Source organism: Scyliorhinus torazame, chromosome 2 (assembly GCF_047496885.1).
Source record: "Scyliorhinus torazame isolate Kashiwa2021f chromosome 2, sScyTor2.1, whole genome shotgun sequence".
NCBI lineage: Eukaryota > Metazoa > Chordata > Chondrichthyes > Carcharhiniformes > Scyliorhinidae > Scyliorhinus > Scyliorhinus torazame.
The window spans coordinates 56,829,934-56,849,919 of NC_092708.1; the positions used below are offsets into that span (position 1 = coordinate 56,829,934).

Sequence of the window (19,986 nt, forward strand, 5' to 3'; positions counted from 1 at the left end):
CTTTGAAGGGAAAAATAAAATCTGTACCTTTTCCTACGTCAGGTTATTTTTGCCGTTCAGCTGCTAGATAAGCAAGTCAGAAAAATTGTGTCACACCGTGTGGGTTAACAACATTTTCCAGACTGTGTTGAACATCTTCATCTGCTCAGTGATAATTAAATCTCAGAATCACAGGTGATGTCCTAGCACAGACTCTTCCAGGAGCTCCCAGAAGGCCTATAAAGCATGCCTCCCTCTGAGGCCTGTTAGCACAGATCAGGTGGTAATATGGAAGGACAAATTAGCTTTGTCTGACAGATGGCAGAATGACCTGGAAAACCTGCCCCTTTTTCTGGGATCAGACAGCAGCTGACAGGTATTATTTCATAAAATAAAGTCCAAAAAGAATCACTGCAGCCCTCACATTAATCTGAGGCTGCAACCAGGCATGTAACTTTCATGTCAGGTCCAATCTGCCTTTGCTTTGTAAAGAGCAAGTGCATTACAGTTAATTTCTTTCCAAAGTTAATGGGCTGGATTTTAACTTCATGACATGCTGGGAGTTAAAGGTAGTGCATGCGGAACCTGGAAGTAAGTGCAGGGCATCTGGTCAGTGTTTTTTTTTAACCCAGTCAATGCATTAGCGTATCATTTCTGGGTTTCCTGAGCAACTGGCATGAGCAGACATTATGGCAATCCACATGAGACTTGAACTCGAGTATTTAAAGGGACAGTCCAAACACTCAATTTGGAGTGCAACAGAATAAACTGAAAGACTATGCAGCAAGGCTATGCCTCATTTCAATTTATTGAGACCTCCTGGATAGGCTGCCAGGGGCCAGGAAGGGCCTGCAGGGAGATACTCTTCCCTGATGTTGGGGGGGAAGAAGAGTCGGCTGTTTCGTGGCCACAGAGAATTCCAAAACGAGAGGCATAAAGAAACTTACTTTATTACAAAGTAAACTATGAACACAGTACATCTTAGGTCCCAGCCGGGGCTACTCATACTCAGCTCCCAGCTGGGCCGTTTTTATGCCGGAGTTCATCACTCTGCTGATGGGCCCCGCCGCTCAACGGGGAAGCTCGTATTCTATGTGGAGGAGCGTGATCTTGCCCAGGACGGGAAGCCAGGGGAGTTGAGTTAATCGGAGTGTATCATAGATGATTTGCATTGTTGTGTTGAGCTGGGTATTTACAATACTGGTATGGGATGAGTTGTTCTGTACTGTGCACAATACTCTGTGATCGACTAGACAATGGCACAAGCTGAGGTCCTTAAGATTTGAGAATCTGCACCCCATGAATAGCCAGCAAATTTGTTGAGGAGGTTGTTTCGTGTTTTGGTCATTACTTGATTCGTTTGTCAAGCACTTACCCTCACCTTCATCCTTAAGAAACGGCAAGCTCTCCCTTGAGTCACCCTCAACAAATACTCTCCATCCATTCAAAACATTCAATTCTCTGATTCTATACTCATGCAGTAGGTGCTACACATGAATGAGAACTGCTCAGAGGAGGTCACTTCCTCAGAGCGTACTTGGTCACAGGGCTCTCACAGATTGTGCCCCAGCTCAGATACTCACAGTTTGGTTGCACCTGTGAAGCAGAAAGTTGATTTTCATCTGGTGACTCACACATTAGTACGCGCACATGGTGGAGACAGTGACAGCAGTGGAGAGTTTACGTCAGAGTGCATAGAAGGTGCCAGGCTCGCTTCAGCTGGATGCAGAAGGGCCATTGAGGAAGAGGATATTTCTGGAACATCAGTAAGGAATGTGCAATGTGCTGGCAGCTGTTCGACTCCCAATCTACATACGTACTGGAAGATCGAAAGAGACCATCTTAAGTGTGAATGACATGGTGTTACATGTATTTACCTGGTATCTTCGGTCGTGGAAAGAATAGTTACATGCATGAATCATCAAACACAATAAACATGAGTGCATGCAGACTTTTGCTCTTGGCCTGCACAGCGTGGCTGGGACTTCAATCTCTGGAGAGATCAGGAAGGAATGCAGGCATGATTTAAAAATCATATTCCTGGATTGTGGCATCGAATCTTGACAGCTCCAGAACATGACACAATCTTCAGAGGGAGACTGGGAGGAGTGAATGGAGAACATGCCCGCCTTCAATTTTCCTTGAGCAGCTTGTTAATAGGCTGGGGAGGGCCAGAAGGGAATTTTCAAAGTTGAAATCTTTAGATCCAAACAGTGCGCTGCACATGAGTAGGCCACCGTTGGTTTGAACTGCGGTTCATGTGCTGGATCATGCACCTTATCTTCCATTTGGCCGTTTGGCCACTTTCGTGCTCGATGCGGCTGCTGGTTCTCCGGTGTCCTGCCTCCCTTCTTCTACAAGGCAGTGCCCTTGCCACTTGCATTCTGCAGGCAGCTCCCACCTCCTCGTTATGCCCACGACACTAACAGAGTGACAAGCTCACCTCGGCACAGTTAGGGCATCCACCTTTCAAGATATTGTCGTGTGAATAATGCAGTTAAGATGTGGCGCCGGGATTGAGAAATTATGGGTGTGCTGGGTTCCTGATTCTGATTTAATCATCAAGCCCTGTGAGTAGGATAAATAGCACCCAGCCTTCCATGTTCATCATCCACTGATCTGCAGCAAAGTTCTCTCCAGTTTATTGCGAGCAAGGAAGAACTGTGGGCAATGAGAGGGATGACGGTAAAAGGGGATATGACTGTTCGGACTCGGTTCGCAGTGCTTCAAACTTGTGCACTCCTCAGTCAGCATCCTATGTGCTGTTTCATGTCCCAGTTCCTGAGTGCCCCCCTGCACAGGTGTAAGTGGTGTAGATTTTGGTGGGCCCTCATAGGCTGCAAAATCCAGAAGACATTCACCAAGATCACCCCACATCCCATGTGTTAAACCATGTTAAGAACATGAGAAAATAAGAAGTAGGAGCAGGAGTAGACCGTGTAATCCTGTGATTAATCAGCACTGAGCAATGGTGGGTTGCGAAAGACATGTTTGGCTGCTTTCAGGGCTGCTGACGACCTGAAGTGGTTCTGTGCTGTGCGTGTCCTCCTGCAGATCCAAACGTCACTGCCGCACAATGTTGTGCAGAGCACAGCACACCATTCTGGAGATGCTGGCTGGGGCATGTTAATGAGTGCCTCCAAATCTATCCAAGGACCTGAAGGTTTGTTCAATGGCACACCTGGTTGTCAAGTGGTTTTCATTGTACTGCGCCCAGGCCTCACCGCCATTGGGTTCCTTACTGACTGTCATCAGCCACGTTTTAACGTTTTAAATAGGTATTGGGGCAGCCAAGTGGAAAGGCTGCTTTATGGTTTGCAGAGATCGGGGAGTATGGATTGCGCAGAACATAGAACACACAGTGCAGAAGGAGGCCATTCGACCCATCGAGTCTGCACCAACCCACTTAAGCCCTCACTTCCACCCTATCCCCATGACCCAATAACCCCTCCTAACCTTTTTGGTCACCAAGGGCAATTTGTCATGGCCAATCCACCTAACCTGCATGTCTTTGGACAGTGGGAGGAAACCGGAGCACCCGGAGTAAACCCACGCAGACACGGGGAGAACGTGCAGACTCCGCACCGAGAGTGACCCAGCGGGGAATCGAACCTGGGACCCTGGCGCTGTGAAGCCACAGTGCTATCCACTTGTGCTACCGCGCTGCTAATGACTGACGTCATTACTGGAAAAATGGAGATAACTGTGACAATCACTGGTAAAGCATAGCCATCAGGTCCAGTGAGTGGCAGGCCTCACTCCAATAATTGTCACACTTGATACCGTGAGACTCCTGTGAAACCAAGTGTCCTGACACGCCAGAGAACCTTATCTTCTGATTGTAGATCTCGTTTGTTGGGAGTAGTCTCCCATGAGTTGTGTTTCTCTGCTGAGCCCCTCTCCTGTGGAGCTACAGGCCTGTGAGCGGAAGACTGCTCTGCTTCTGTTGCTCTTGTCAGTGCTGCCAATGATAGTGGTCATCCTGGTCCTCCACTGAGCTCCACAGTGTAACCAGCGCCCACGCTGATCGGATAAATTAGAGTTCCAAGGTACAGTTCAGATGAACAAACTTCCAAATTGTAGGTGAGACGTCCAAAGTTTTAAAAGCAGCTTCCAATGCTGTAAATGTAACCTTCCCGCACAAGTACAGTGCACAAAGCCTTTCACACAGGGAGGCAAGAAGGGAGCTGTGAGGGAGCTGTGAGGTTGCAGCCCTTCTTGGCAGGTTTTCCTGCCATGGCTTCAGATCACTCAAGCATTGCTTTCTTCTTGTCTTGCTTTCACTGCGGAGTTCCGGGAAGCCCGGGAAACCTGTGGACCCACAGTGAAATTACACAAGCCATGTTAATATCGCTGTAATTGAGCGATTAACATATTGAAATTGACAACTTGCCTCTCCTAAGGGGGTTGCTCGCATGCAACCTAACATGCTGGAGTTAAATGCACAAGTTGGTGGATTAGAGCCAGTTTCTCAACGCACTCATATTTTTCAATGGCTTAACCCCACCACCTGCAGCCAAATCCATGTGCTTGTGCATGTTAACGTTTTCTCCAGTGTTTCTGCAGGTGTGAGGGGGAGATTTGATTCCTCCTTAACGGGAGGTATAGAAATATATCAATTAGCTTATTCTTTTCAACCAGGACTCTTCTGACAATTTAAATATCTACTGCCAAGATGTCTTGAATGATGTTGAATTCCTTAAATGTTGTTACTTCTTCAAATTACATCTTAAAATGCTCAGCAGAAACCTTTTGAATAAAGCCTTGCTATTGTTGGATGTACAATCAAGATCTGGAAGCATGAGATTATTGTTTGCCTCAGTTGAATCACCAGGTAAAATGAAATTTGTCAAACAGCTTAACTGCGGAATTTTGAAAAGAGTGAGCTTCGATTTCCAGCACCTGATGATAGAATGAAAACAAAAACTTGCATTTACATTGTGCTTTTCAAGACCTCAGCATGTTCCAAGGTGCTTTGAAACCAGTGAACTGCCTGTGAAGTGTTGTCTTTGTTTTAACGTTGGAATCCTCGATGCTCCCAGACCTGCTGAGATTTTCCAGCATTTTCTCTTTCATTTCAGATTCCAGCATCCGCAGTAATTTGCTTTCATCCTAGCAGCCAATTTGCTCACAGCAAACTCTGCTAAACAGCAACGCGATAATGATCTGTTGTTTTGTTTTAGTGATGTTAATTATTGCTCAGGATATTCATAGAATTCACAGTGCAGAAGGAGGCCACTTGGCCCATCGAGTCTACACCAGCATCTGAAAGAGCACTCTTCCTAAGCCCTATCCCTGCATCCCAGCAACCCCACCTAACCTTTCGACACTACGGAGCAATTTAGCATGACCAATCCCCTAAATCGGTGGCTTTGAAAGCAGACCAAGGCAGGCCAGCAGCACGGTTCAATTCCCGTAACAGCCTCCCTGAACAGGTGCCGGAATGTGGCGACTAGGGGCTTTTCACAGTAACTTCATTTGAAGCCTACTTGTGACAATAAGCGATTTTCATTTTTTCTTCTTCATTTTTTTCACCTAATCCACACATCTTTGGACTGTGGGAGGAAACCGGAGCACCCGGAGGAAACCGGCGCAGACACGGGGAGAACGTGCAGACACCGCACAGAGATTGACCCAAGCCGGAAATCGAACCAGGGCCCCATGCGCTGTAAAGCAACAGTGCTAACCACTGTGCTACCGTGCAGTGGGATACTAAATATAACGTCCCTGCCTGAGAGAGCAAACAGGGACTCAGTTCAGTGTCAGTTCCTCAATACAAATGTTGGTCTAGACTTTGGTACTCATGTCCTTTGGAGGGGATTTGAACCCACAACCGTCGGACTCAGAGGTGAGAGTGCTACCAACTGAATAATGACAGAATCGGATGTCACCTTATAACACGACTAACGTGTTGCTGATTACTTATAGCCATCTGTACTTAAATCCGCAAAAGCAACTAACAGTATAATATATGTGTTCACATATAAATTTTCTTTTTCACTCTCAACTGAAGTCTCAATTGTTTTGGTGACATGGCTCCTTTTGTGCTATTGATGCATAACGCTGTGGTGTTGTAATCCTGATATTAATCCTCTGTGACCGTGAACAGAGTTGGGATCAGAATCCTTTGAACAGCATACTGGAGGAGGTCAGATAGCATCTTAAACTGCAAGACCACAGCTCACAAGGTTTACAGGCATGGCTGAATTTTAACACCTCTATCATGGTTGATATCAATGCTGCTACAAAAGACAATTCCAAGGACTACAGAATGTTTTGCTCAGATTTGCAATGGGGAATTGCTGTACATGCTTCAGGCTGAATATTGAAATCCGCATCTAAATTTGCTTTCTACCCATCAACCCCACCCCAGCAAGATTTCCCCCCCCCCCCCCCTTGTTTGTCTGCTTGTTGGAGTTTAAGAAACACGAGGAAAATCATTTTTCACAGAATAATCATTTATTTTGAGTTTCATCCTATATTCTGATGTCAAATCCATAACTAACACATATAGGTCTTCATTTTCACTCTAAATTGGAGACTCAATATTGTTGCTTTGGTGACATGGCTACTTTCTTGTCAGGCTGACCTTCAAATAATGTTGGGTGCATTTTGAAGTTTCTTTTTGGGTGCGATTGGTGGGATGTCTCTCGACGGCCGCAGTGGCGAGTTTGTGGCCCATATTTAATGGCACTTAATGCCGGAAATGAGCCCCCACCAGCTTCTCGCCATTACTGGTTGTCTCACCGTCTGATTTTCCAGACTCTCACCTCAGCGTTTCACCACGAACAAGGGGGAGCTACTTTTAAATGCTCCCTCACCACTCACTTCCAGTCAACACACATTCATGGCAGCATCCTCGATTTGGCGATGCCGACCTGGCCAGGCTTCTCGACGCCGTCGATGAGGGATGAGGCATCCTGTTTTTCCAAAGGGGTCTGAAGTCCAGAAGCAGGACAAGCAATACCGCCTGGGAGGCAGTGGCAGCGGCTGCCAATGCAGGCAACTTGACAAGAAGGACCAGCGTCCAATGTCGGAAGAAGACAAACGACCTCTATCTAGCTGAAAGGCAAAGTTACCACCTTCTGTCCTGGCCTCAGTTCCGTCTGCCACCCCTCAAATTCCCAACCCTCACCTCCTCAGATCTCCTCAGCCACCATTGCGCCAGGATCACGTTTTTAAAAAGGAATACTAAACAACGCCCACATGTTTCTCACTGGGGAGTTGGTTAATTCCCGGTAGGCTGCTACATTTTTCGTCAATCTCACTAATGAGATTGAAAATATTGCAAATTGGGGTTAATGATATGCTTGCCATATTTGGGCGAGATCCGAAATTCACCATTGGGAGCTGGCCGGTTCGATGGCAGACTGAATCGCAGCCAGTGCGGAACTCGATTTTGGCCTTTCCTGCTATTTGACTGACACGCCCAGACCCGTGGCACGTGGTGGTTAAAACGCCCCAATGTTTTTCTGTCAATGTCAGAATGGGAATTGAGTGGGAGAAGAGTAGGTGTTACAATGGGTTTTCACATAAGTTTAAAAACAAGACTACGATGCTAAGTTAGAAGATGAAGAAGGGAGCTAGTTATCTGGAGTTATCTTGTATATTCTGCAGCAAAGTACCCATTTTAATCTCAGCGCTTGTTGTGATCATATATAATATTTAATCATTATTAACTCTTTTAAGTATTTGACGGCTGTAAGGGTCCTTCCTGTTTGTTCCCTGTTTATTCACTTTTTAAAATTTTGCTATTATCATTTTGATCATTGAATGAGCAATCGAACTGTGACTTTAAAATGGCCTGTATCCTTAACTCAAACAGGAGCAATGGCCTGTATCTTTAAATCAAGCAGGAAGAATCCAGAAGCCGTCAGCGTGACCCAGTTTGACAGACTTGGCTCAAAGCTCTGAGCCCTTCGGTGGCCAGTGGTCATTTAATCTGGACCTTCTGACATGTTTCTCAGTGTCTGAAGGCTGGAGTTTGTTTCACTTTCAATTCTACAAGTTGGATAGAGGAATCTAACCAACTCACTCCAGGAATGTCCAGTTAATTCTCACCCCAAAGGCCACTGAGCGAACCTGATAACTCGCTCTCCAAAAAAGACTGATGTGAAGCAGAATCCAGAATCTGATAACACTCTCTCTGCAAAAAAGAGGCTGATGTATAAGCAGTGACCAGCATCTGATCACACTCTCGAAGGACAGGCTCATGTGATGCCAGAGGCCTCTCCTGGAAAAGCTGTTCATAAGATGAGCTGCAAAGAAGATCATTACACGCTGTAGAGCAGAGACTTTAAACCACACTCATACTGTGAAGTGAGTGCACTGAAGAACTCATCAGCTTTTCACTTTAGTCCTTATTATTTTTTCACCCCCCCCCCCCCTTTTCCACATGTGTTTTTCAGTCATGTCGGGTAGGGGAGGCAGGGGAGACTACCATAGAGGGTGTGCTTGGTGGTGTCGATAGTGGTGGGACCCTTGGCTGAACCCAGGGTATTGGCAATAGGAGGGAACAGTCACAGTCAGAGAAGGGAGTGGGATGCACTGGGTGACCCATGCCTGCGTGGGTCTCACCGTCGCAACCCAAAAAGATGTGCAGAGTAGGTGAATTGGCCACGCTAAATTGCCCCTTAATTGGAAAAAAAGAATTGGGTGAACTAAATTTATTTTAAAAAGAGTCCACCACCGGAGTCACATGTAGGCCAAGCCAGGCCAGGTAAAGGTGGCAGATTTCCTTCTCTGAAGGACATTAGTGAACCAGATGGATTTTTAAACTGTTGTTGGTAGTTTCATGATCAGAATTACTGAGACTACGGAGGGAATTTCTGCCCACATTTTCAGAGGGCAGGAAAACCAGATGGGCGGAGAATCCAACGGGAGTCCCAAAATGGCTCTTCCGTCAGCAGGATTTCCTGTTGAGATAGTCTCCGCAATGGAACTCCTGTCATGAGAGACTGGGAACCCCATTACCTTACATTTAGATGTCATTAATGAGCCTCTCTGCTGTATCATTCCCCCCCATATAAGGAACCACGTTGGCGGGGCATACAACAGGTCTGGATGAACGGGAACCTCGTGAAGAGAACCTGCTGGGAGTGCACAAGTATGCAGAGCACCCTGGGGGAGAAGGTCATGCTTGGGAAGTGCGGCACTACTGGGGGGGGGTGGGGGGGGGGGATGGTTGGGGCTTCTATTGTGGGAGTTCAGGGTGAGGTGATTCCCAGGGATTAGGTTCCTTAGGCGAGGTGGGGGGTGCTGGAGGAGGAGGCATGTGTCTGTGGTGAGGGGGGGATATTTCTTTTATTTTTTTTCACATTTCAGATTGTGGCGCCCCAGTCTGTCAGGTGGCGTGGGCTCTGGCAGCACAAGCTCATTCAGAGCCCACCCCATTAGTATGCTAATGTGGGACCCACCTCCAGGATTTTTTTTGACTATCTGTCAAACAATATAGCAGGAAAAGGCAGCAGAACAGCTGATGGGCTACAATAATAATAATAATCTTTATTGTCTCAAGTAGGCGTACGTTAACACTGCAATGAAGTTACTGTGAAAAGCCCCTAATCGCCACATTCCAGCGCCTGTTCGGTTACGCGGAGGGAGAATTTAGAATGTCCAAATTACCAAACAGCACGTCTTTCGGGACTTACGGGAGGAAACCAGAGCACCCGGAGGACACCCATGCTGACACAGGGAGAACATGCAGACTCCACACAGACAGTGGCCCAAGCCGGGACTCCAGCCTGGGACCCTGGCGCTGTGAAGCAACAGTGCAACCCACTGTGTTACCGTGCTGCCCACTCCGCTGAGTTGATGCATAGACAAAATAAGAGAAAAGACCAACCTCGTTTTCAATTCCAGATTTTTACAATTAACTTGATGCAAATTCAACCAGGTACCGTGGGTGGGATTCGCCAACCCTACGCCGGGTCAGAGAATCGCCGGGGGGCGGCGTGAATCCCGCCCCGCTGCTCCGAAGCCGGCTGTTGAATTCTCCGGCGCCGGTTTTTTGGTGGGGGTGGAGATCGCGCCGGGCCGGTCGGGGGCCATTGACAGTGGCCCCTCCGGCGATTCTCCGGTCCCCGATGGGCCGAGCGGCCGCTCGTTTTCTGCCAGTCCCACCAGTGTGGATTAGAGCAGGTCTGTACCGGCAGGACCTGGCTCTGAGGGCGGCCTGCCGAGTCCTCCGGGGGGCGCGGGGGGGATCCGGATCTGGGGGCCCCCCACGATGGCCTGGCCCGCGATCGGGGCCCACCGATCTGCGGACGGGCCTGTGCCATGGGGGCACTCTTTCCCTCCGCGCTGGCCTGTGTAAAGCTCCGCCATGGCCGGCGCGGAGAAGAAAACCCCAGCGCATGCGTGGGAATCACGCCAGCGGTTCTGGGAACACGCTGGTGCTCCTGCACATGCGCCAACTCGCGCAGGCCGGCGGAGGCCCTTCGTCACCAGTTGGCGGTGCGCCAATCACTCCAGCGCCGGCCTAGCCCCCGAAGGTGGTTCACGCCTCTCTTTGTCGCCGGTACGGCCTGCCCACCGGATACCAGAGAATCCAGGCCATGAAGTCGCATTCCCAGTCCATTAAACTGGATTATCAGTCCAATGACATGATCACCACACCACCTTTTCCCTGACAAGAATGTTATAACATTCTCACCAGAGAACAATTAAACCATGCAACAAGGTATTAAAATGGACATTCCTTTAATATAAAAGTTTTATAGTCAAAAATTCAGCAGGAATATTACTCAAGACATCTGCCTTGGGTAGGAAAAGAGATTATTATCTTGCTTAGGATGTTTTGCAAAGTTGTTGAGGGATCACCAATTTCAATATAAATCTGTTGTCAGTATTTGCCACATAAGTGATGATTTTCCTAGTTCTGCCTTTCCCCAGGATGTAACTAGCACCACTGCTGATGAGGAAAGGAACACATAAATACTTAATTTGCACGTTTAAACGCAGAGGTACTGCAGTTTGCATCTCTGCAGCTAGTTCACTCTATGCTTTGCGTTGTCTGCAACCCAACCGTGTCATGTCATCTGTAGTTTATACTGATTTTCAGATCATCCCTCCTTGACATGTTTTATTTATACCATAGTTATTCCAAGCAACAGATGATTTACTATTTTACATCTCTGTCCAAATTTTCAATGGAACAATCATTCCTCATCTCCAATTCCATCAGGCTCTTGTGAAATGTTTGGAATGTAATATATGCAGATAAATGTAAAAGCCTTATAAATGGGTGCCTAAAAACAGGATCATACCTTAATCAAAAGAGAAAACGGTGGAAATTCCCAGCCAGTCTGGCAGCATCTGTAAGGAGAGAAAAGAACTAACGTTTCGAGTCCAGATGACCCTTTGTCAAAAAGGGCTCTTTTCTCTCCTTACAGATGCTGCCAGACCTGCTGAGATTTTCCAGCATTTTCTCCTTTGGTTTCAGATTCCTGCATCCGCAGTAATTTGCTTTTATCATACTATAATCTTTAGTAAAGCACTGACAACATAACAAAATCTTTCATTTATGTTAATACTTCTCAGGAAGAATTGGAGATGGTATGGGCATCTCCAGCATTTCCTAATACTGGAGCTGAAATTGGAGTGCAATAAAAGCCACTAGCAATCACTTGTCCTCTTAAGTCCCTAACAGTAAAGGTAAATGGATTTCAAGTCAAGCTCAAACCTCAAATGACAGTTACATTACCAGCGAGCGGTAAGAGATCTGCAAAAGACACAAAGACATTTCACAGTCAGCCCTACTCTGGATGTACCAAACATCTTTGAACACTATGACACCTAATCACAGATTGTGCCACTTATTCAGCCAGATAACCTGTCCTTGAAAAAAATATTTATATGGGAAATCATTCAAACGCAATCAAGGACACTAGACTGTGTGTGCCAAATGGCAGAGCCGGTATCAAACCTTATTTTACTATTCTCAGAAGACTTAAACGCTCAACCCACAACAACATGTATTCTCCCCTCCTGCATTCATCTATCTTCTCTTCTGAAGGTGTTGGCTGTTTGTGATTACTGTCAGTACTTTCGCCAAGTGATCACTTTCAATCATCAGTTTAGGGTCGCAGCAATAACGTGCTGTGATACTATTGGGGTAATGTAGCAGAGGCCAATCCTATCCTTAATAATTTTAACACACTTGTGACTTCCCATACTGGGGGCGACATTCTCCGACCCCCCCGCTGGGTCGGAGAATCGTCGGGGGCTGGCGTGAATCCCGCCCCCGCCGGTTGCCGAAGTCTCCGGCACCGGATATTCGGCGGGGGCGGGAATCGCGCAGCGCTGGTTGGCGGGCCCCCCCCGCTCGATTCTCCGACCCGGATGGGCCGAAGTCCCGCCGATAAATTGCCTGTCCCGCCAGCGTAAATTAAATCACCTACCTTATCGGCGGGACAAGGCGGCGTGGGCGGGCTCCGGGGTCCTGGGGGGGCGCGGGGCGATCTGACCCCGGGGGGTGCCCCCACGGTGGCCTGGCCCGCGATCGGGGCCCACCGCTTTCCCTTCCGCCTCCACCACGGTCTCCACCAGGGCGGAGGTGGAAGAGACTCCCTCCACTGCGCATGCGTGGGAAACTGTCAGCGGCCGCTGACACTCCTGCACATGCGCCGCCCGGAGATGTCATTTCCGCGCCAGCTGGCGGGGCAACAAAGGCCGTTTCCGCCAGCTGGCGGGGCGGAATTTCCTCCGGCGTCGGCCTAGCCCCTCAATGTTGGGGCTCGGGCCCCAAAGGTGCGGAGCATTCCGCACCTTTGGGGCGGCGCGATGCCCGTCTGATTGGCGCCGTTTTGGGCGCCAGTCGGCGGACATCGCGCCGTTTACGGAGAATTTCGACCCTGGTTCTCTGGACAGGCACTAGGAGCGGTAATTGTGGTTGATTCTGCCCTGCTGAAAACTGGGACACTGAGGCCAGAAAATACAGACTGTGAGTTAAATCTAAGACTCCATTGGTCTTCATGATTTTGTGACTTGCTGCCTTAACCAGCTCAGCTATTGAGAAAGCCATTGAACAGATATTTTAATAATTTGCTGAATTCCTCCTGTCTCCTTTTTTGAAATTTCTGCTCGGCTGTGGTTCACAGGAATCCTACCCCATCACCTTGCTCAATTTGTATGTCTACACTGTGTGTGCTCGCAGCATTTTCAACCACTGCTGCTAGACCACCAAAAGCTAAACCTAGGGGTTGATTCTCCATTACCTGATGTTGTGATCGGGATTCTGAATGCATCTGCATTGCCCTGCTTTGATGCTCAACACAATGTTTAAAAACACTCTTGCTATGTTTGAAAGCTCCTCACCACATCAAAAGCAGCTCCTTACCACATCAAAAGGAGTGAAATGCCTTCTGATGTGAAAAAGAGGATGTGAAACCACTTAGCTCCTTTTGATGTGGTGAGGAGGTGGCAATCATTGTAAACATTGCGATTAACATCAAAGCAGGGTACTTGAGATGCATTCAAGCATGAAGGGAAAGATAGATAAACAATCCACCAAGCAGCTGTCTCTGAACTAATAAAATTGTCAATTGTGGCTAGTGCAATGTATTGTGTGAAATTGAATGGGAGTGATTCGATATTCCCATGGTGTGGCGGAGGGGGGAAGGATGCCCCTCCTTGTCAAGAGGGCGGGGCAAGATTAGTGTTGTGGGGAGGAGGAGGGCCTGCTTCTGGACCTCACGATTGAGTCACCCACTCAAAATCGCGGCCGGATACCGGAATTCCGACAGAATTCACAGAGATCTCCACCGTGCATATATTTGCATGGTTAAGGAAAGAGACTCATCCAGCGGCATCAAATATGAGTCCCGATTCTCTGCTGGTGGGAGCACTTTGTCTTCAGAGTGGAGAATCCATGGCCTAAACTTCTTCTAATCCAAATGGATATTCGTGGATGGCAATTGGTTGGCTGATTTTACCTCCTGTATGCAGTGTGCTGACGTCAAATGTAGTTCCTACTGTTGCCTTGGCTAAGAGCAGCTAATTCATAGCAATATATCCTCAAAGTGGTATTTTTGTTAAGAATATTGTTGCTGCATTTCTACAATGATGGAACTGAAAAGAATGGCTTTAGATTTACGACGTTTTCTTAATCCTTGTCGATTACGTAATTTGACAACAATAATCATATTCTGCACATTGCATTCATGCAGTGACTTTAAAATGAATCATATGTTTGGATAATCGCATTGCTGAGTTAAATGTACCTCATCAAACATTTTATAATGGTTGAACAAAAAGAAAGGTGAGTAGCATAATTAACTGACTGCGAATCCAAAGTAGACTCAGCAAGTTGCCTATCCACTTCAACGTTTTGATGATTGCAGAAAGGATATTATTAAACGAGAAAAAGTGCAGAAAAGATTTACTAGGATGCTACCGGGACTTGATGGTTTGAGTTATAAGGAGAGGCTGGATAGACTGGGATGATTTCCCCTGAAGTGGAGGAGGCTTAGGGGTGACCTTATAGACGTCTAGAAAATAATGAGGGGCATAGATTTAAAAAAAAAAAATTTAGGGTACCCAATTCATTTTTTCCAATTAAAGGGCAATTTAGTGTGGCCAATCCACCTACCCTGCACATCTTTGTGTTGTGGGAGCGAAACCCACGCAAACACGGGGAGAATGTGCAAACTCCCCACAAACAGTGACCCAGAGCCGGGATCGAACCTGGGACCTCGGTGCTGTGAGACAGCAGTGCTAACCACTGAGCCACCGTGCTGCCCTTGAGGGGCATAGATAAGGTCAACACTTTTCCCAAAGGGAGGGGAGGCTAAAGCTAGAGAGCATAGGTTGAAGGTGAGAGGGGAGAGATACAAAAGGGTCCAGAGGGGCAATTCTTTCACATCGAGGGTGGCGAGTGTCTGGAACGAGCTGCCAGAGACAGTAGTAGAATTTTGCGTACAATTTTGTCCTTTAAAAAGCATTCAGACAGTTATATGGGTAAGATGGGTATACAGGGATATGGGCCAAATGTAGGCAACTGGGACTAGCTTAGTGGTAAAAACTGGGTGGCACGGACAAGTTGGGCCAAAGGGCCTGTTTCCATGCTGTATACCTCTATGACTCTATTACTCTATGACTTCATGTTTTCAGAGTGCTTCACCATCTAGCACAATGCATCCTACAATGGAACCAGGCCTCACCTTAAGAAAAATATACTTTCGGATACAATATTGACTTCCTGATGATGATGGTGAAAGGTACAATAAACCTTGATTCAAGATTCTTTATCAAGGATGTGATTTGAGATTGAACTTACAACATTATTTAGATGTTCTTATTGTGCTTTTTGGGTAATATCAGTGTCAGACAATAACTTTCACTCCCAAATGAGATAACATTTAGAGACTGAAAAGGTCTTAAAAAATAGAATGTATTTCTAGAAGGAATATAATGGGTCTGAAATAGATGGAGTGGTATACACAGAGTCCTCACGCGAGATTTTATAGTCTCGTCACATCCTGAGTTGGGCGCAATGAGGCCATTTGATCGGGCCCTGTAGAATTGTCACTCCGCTCCTATTTACTTACTTTAGTCTGGAACAGCACATTTCTCACCCGGACTTCTGACTTTGACCGTGAGAAATGTGCGGTGTAACAGCTTCGGGAGTCCCTTCAGTGTAGGGCAGGATCTTCTGGAGGAGTGAAGCCATTCCCTCTTCATTTCAAAACTCTAGCTGGTGCAAACCAGGTAAGTTTAACGATCCCATTCACTTTTGAGAAACCACGAAAGAAGGTGTGTAAGGTAAAGGATGAGATGTGGCGGGGGGGAGGGGGGGGGGGGGGGGGAGAAGTGTTGGGGGTCAGGGGGATAGTAGTAGGGTGCCAATGGGAGGCAGTAACAGGTGTGAGGGTGATCATTATCATGGTTGCCCAGGAGTTAAAAGTGGTCTTTTGGGGTAAATATACAGCTGAGAGAATCAGAACTATTTGAAGTCTCTGATTTAAGTTGGGGTGTCGGTGGTTCCCAGTGCAGGGTAATTGCCAATCAAAGGGCAGCACGGTAGCATTGTGGATAGCACAATTGCGTCACAGCTCCAGGGTCCCAGGTTCGATTCCGGCTTGGGTCACTGTCTGTGCGGAGTCTGCACATCCTCCCCGTGTGTGCGTGTGTTTCGTCCGGGTGCTCCGGTTTCCTCCCACAGTCCAAAGATGTGCAGGTTAGTTGGATTGACCATGATAAATTGCCCTTAGTGTCCAAAACTGTCCTTAGTGTTGGGTGGGGTTACTGGGTTATGGGGATAGGGTGCTCTTTCCAAGAGCCAGTGCAGACTCGATGGGCCAAATGGCCTCCTTCTGCACTGTAAATTCTATGAAAGGTTAAACTTCCCAAGCAATTCTTGTGCAGTCCTCGCACAGTGATTTCTGGGGAGTCTGCCAGTGCATCTTCGGGGGACTTCCCGGGTCTCCCACTTCCCCCCTCCAAGGAACTGACGGTCTGCGCACATGTTTAACCAACTTGAATGAATTTTTTGAAGAAGTTACAATGGAGATAACAGCAATGCACTGAATATGGTATACACAGACTTTCAAAAGGCCTTCGCTGAGGTGGCACATAAGAGACTGATGACAAAGGTCAGGCCATATGGAGTCAGAGACCTGATGACAGATTAGATTTTAAGTATGCTACAAAACTGAAAACAGAGGGCAAGAGTTTAGGGGAGGTGTTTGACTGAAGAAAGTGGGAAATGGTGTACCACAAAGATTTGCACTGGGACCATTTATTCTTTGGAATGTAGAAACTAAATAATAATAATAATCTTTATTGCCTCAAGCAGGCTTACATTAACACTGCAATGAAGTTACTGTGGAAGCCCCTAGTCGCAACATTCCGGCACCGTTTCAGATACACAGAGGGAGAATTCAGAACGTCCAATTCACCTAAATGGGTAGAGATGGGGTCCTGTGGCACAGTGGTAGCGTCCCTACCTCTGAGCCAGAAGCTCAGTGTTCGAATCCCACTCCAGGACTTAAAGACCAAGGAAGGTATGTCATAATGTGGTCAAACAGGTTGAGTGTGTTAACCTTCAAATCCTTCCAACATGCCAATGGCTGGCGGTAAGAGTGTAGAGATACTCCTGGTCAGTCACACTTGATGTGGAGCGGCACCCCTCAAACTATAAGCCCCTGGCTACAGACTAGTGACCTGTTCCGGGAATTACTAGCTATGGAAACAGACAAAAGTCTGCCTTAGGTGCGGGAAGAGAATGCGGGAAGAGAATTGGTTTGGATTGGAAATGGATAAGGGGCAAAGTTGTGGACATATAATTAGATCACAAAATTACTCATAAAATGTCCATGTTGTTTTATCGCAATGTTATCAGACAAAATTTGGCATGGAACCACTTAAGGCGATATTAGGCTTAGTTGCCAAAACAAAGAGATCAGTTTTAAGAAGGATTTTAGGGTTTAAGTCCAAGGAAACTGGAAACATGGTCATCAATGGAGAGATGAAATAAATCAGAGATTCACAAAATGTCACAACTGGAGGAACGCAGAGTTCTTGGAAAGTTATAGGGTCAGGTTATAGAGATGGGGAAGGATGAGGCAATGGGAAGATTTGAACTTAAAGCTGACAATTTTAAATTTGAGGTGTGGCTGCACTTAAAGTGCTAAAAAAGCAATAAGGCAATAAAAGTACAAAGAAAGGACGGGTGTTCATTTCTTGAGCAGTAGAATATAAAACCAGAGAGATAATGTTATACTTAGAGCCTTCGTTGGAACACACTGGGATGTGTGTAGTTCTGGTCTCCTAACAATAAAACAGTTCATTGAAGCATCAGAGAAAGTGTAGCAAACAGTTACAAGAAGTTTACCAGAAAAATTGTAACTGTCATGATAGGTTAAGCAGAGTAAGGCTCTTTTGCTGAGAAAATAAAAGATTTAGAAGAAAGCTAATAGAGGTTTTTAAAATCATGGAGTTCAATTGGGTGGACATGGAGAAACTACTTCTGCTTGCAGGAAATTTCAGAAGACAGCGGTGTTGTTATGATGGAGCGAGAGCAGTAACTTTTTAAAAGACATTCGAACTCCCAGTTATTAATTAAAAGAATTACACCATGAAATTTCATGTTTTAAACAGAAAAGAAAACTTTTACTGCACACAGCAAGTACGACGAACTTAACATTTGTTTTCATAAAACATTTATTCTTTAAGCCTGAAATCAGAACACAGGACACAGCCCTTCCGACATTTATTTTCACCTAAGAGTGTCTCTATACTTCAATTCTCTTGGATCAAATCAAGATGTACCACATTTCTCAGGAATTCCTTCCCACCACCCCACAACTTTCCGCAAATACTTCACAATTGTGGAATACCTCAGCTCAAGCATGGGCCTCACTCTGTGCTTTTTTCGCTCAGTAACTCCAAAATCAGACACACCCTCTGCTTCTTAATGCTGCTCCCAAGCTGACCCAAACTCCATGATTGCTCCCATAAGAAGACACACGGATAAATCTGTGATGATATCCATATTAACATATCATGGTGCAATCACACACACATATCCTTGTGCTGAGTGCCTCACTAAGATAGTGCTAGGAACACTTCAGCGTGGAAGTGAATGAGAGCTTCGAGAGGTACCTCTTCCAGCAGCGCCTGCAGGGTAAGATGAGCCTTTTAAATCTTATTTGACACACCTCCGTATCCTCACGCAGTCCTGCGGCTATAAGGCTACCTCCGACTCCATGATTCGGGATCAGATAGTTTTTGGGGTCACCTCGGACACCCTACGCCAGCAGCTCCTCAAAATAAAGCGCCTCACCCTAGCCACCGCCATCGAAATCTCCGTCCTCCACGAAAACGCGACCAGCCGGTACTCCCAATTCCAGTCAGCCGAATCGGCACGGCAGGGCTCCTACGAGGCCGAGCGGGTCCTGTCGATCGAGTTCCTCCCGGCCCGCGGCCCGGACGAGGGTGGCCATTTTGCGCGCTTTCCGAGGCCTCTCGCGCTTGTACGCGCCAAAAGAGGGGACGTCGACGCAGAGGGACATGATGCGCAGGCGCGCTCTATGCAGGACCGCACCGCGCATGCGCGGTGGCGCAACGAATGCCATGATGTCACGACGTGCGGCAACTGTGGATCCGCACACTTAAAGCGGCAATGTCCAGCCAAAATGCGACAATGCCTCCGCTGTGGCAGGATGGGCCACTACGCTGCCTGCTGTCGAGCAGCTCAACCTGCCAACTCCCCGCAATTCCGCCAGCCTCGTAGCGACATGCAGTCCATTCAGCCCCATACACCGAGTCATACCCTAATGACGTACAGACCGGTGATACCGACGACCGGGAACCCTTCCGCGTTGTGGTAATAGACAGGAATCGGATGTCCCCAAGTAGGACCCACCAGCCGATGCCAGTGCACAGCATTAATCCAGGCGATGAATGGTGTGCCACCCTAACGGTCAACCCGAATTCGTCGTCCACTTAATAGACTGGACTTATGAGCCTGTTTGCACATTGGACTCACTGAATTGTTGTACAATAATGTTAACGTGTTTCCTTCTAGTCGTTCCAGGAGTTCTCTTTCAATATTTGATGATTGCACTTGTTTTGTTTGTGGTACAACCTCGTTGCTCTGTTGCACTCAGTACACACCAATATTTATTACCATGTAGGCACATATCCTTGTGAAAAGGGGGGATGTCATGATATCCATATTAACATATCATGGTGCAATCACACACACACACTGATGGACAGGTAGATGGACCAATCAACACACACACAACATCACAGCCAATCACCAGTGAGAGCACACGCACTATAAAACAGGGAACACCACAGTTCCCACTCATTCTACCAGGAGATAGCTCAGAGCACAGAGCTCACAGCGTGCCACTCAGACATAGACCATGTGCTGAGTGCCTCACTAAGATAGTGCTAGGGCTGGGTCCACAGGTTAGCTGGTGAAGTACGAACCACAGCCAGAAGTTAATAGTTATTATTGTACAGAATAATAAAACAGAGTTGTACCATCTACAACCG

General features: G+C 47.0%; 1 protein-coding gene across 3 annotated transcripts in view; it reads right to left on the reverse strand.

The window, feature by feature from the left end:
• Positions 1-19,986, reverse strand: part of arhgap15 (Rho GTPase activating protein 15) — a 1,048,441-nt gene that overhangs the window by 530,674 nt on the left and 497,781 nt on the right. The gene's annotated exons all lie outside the window — the stretch shown is intronic.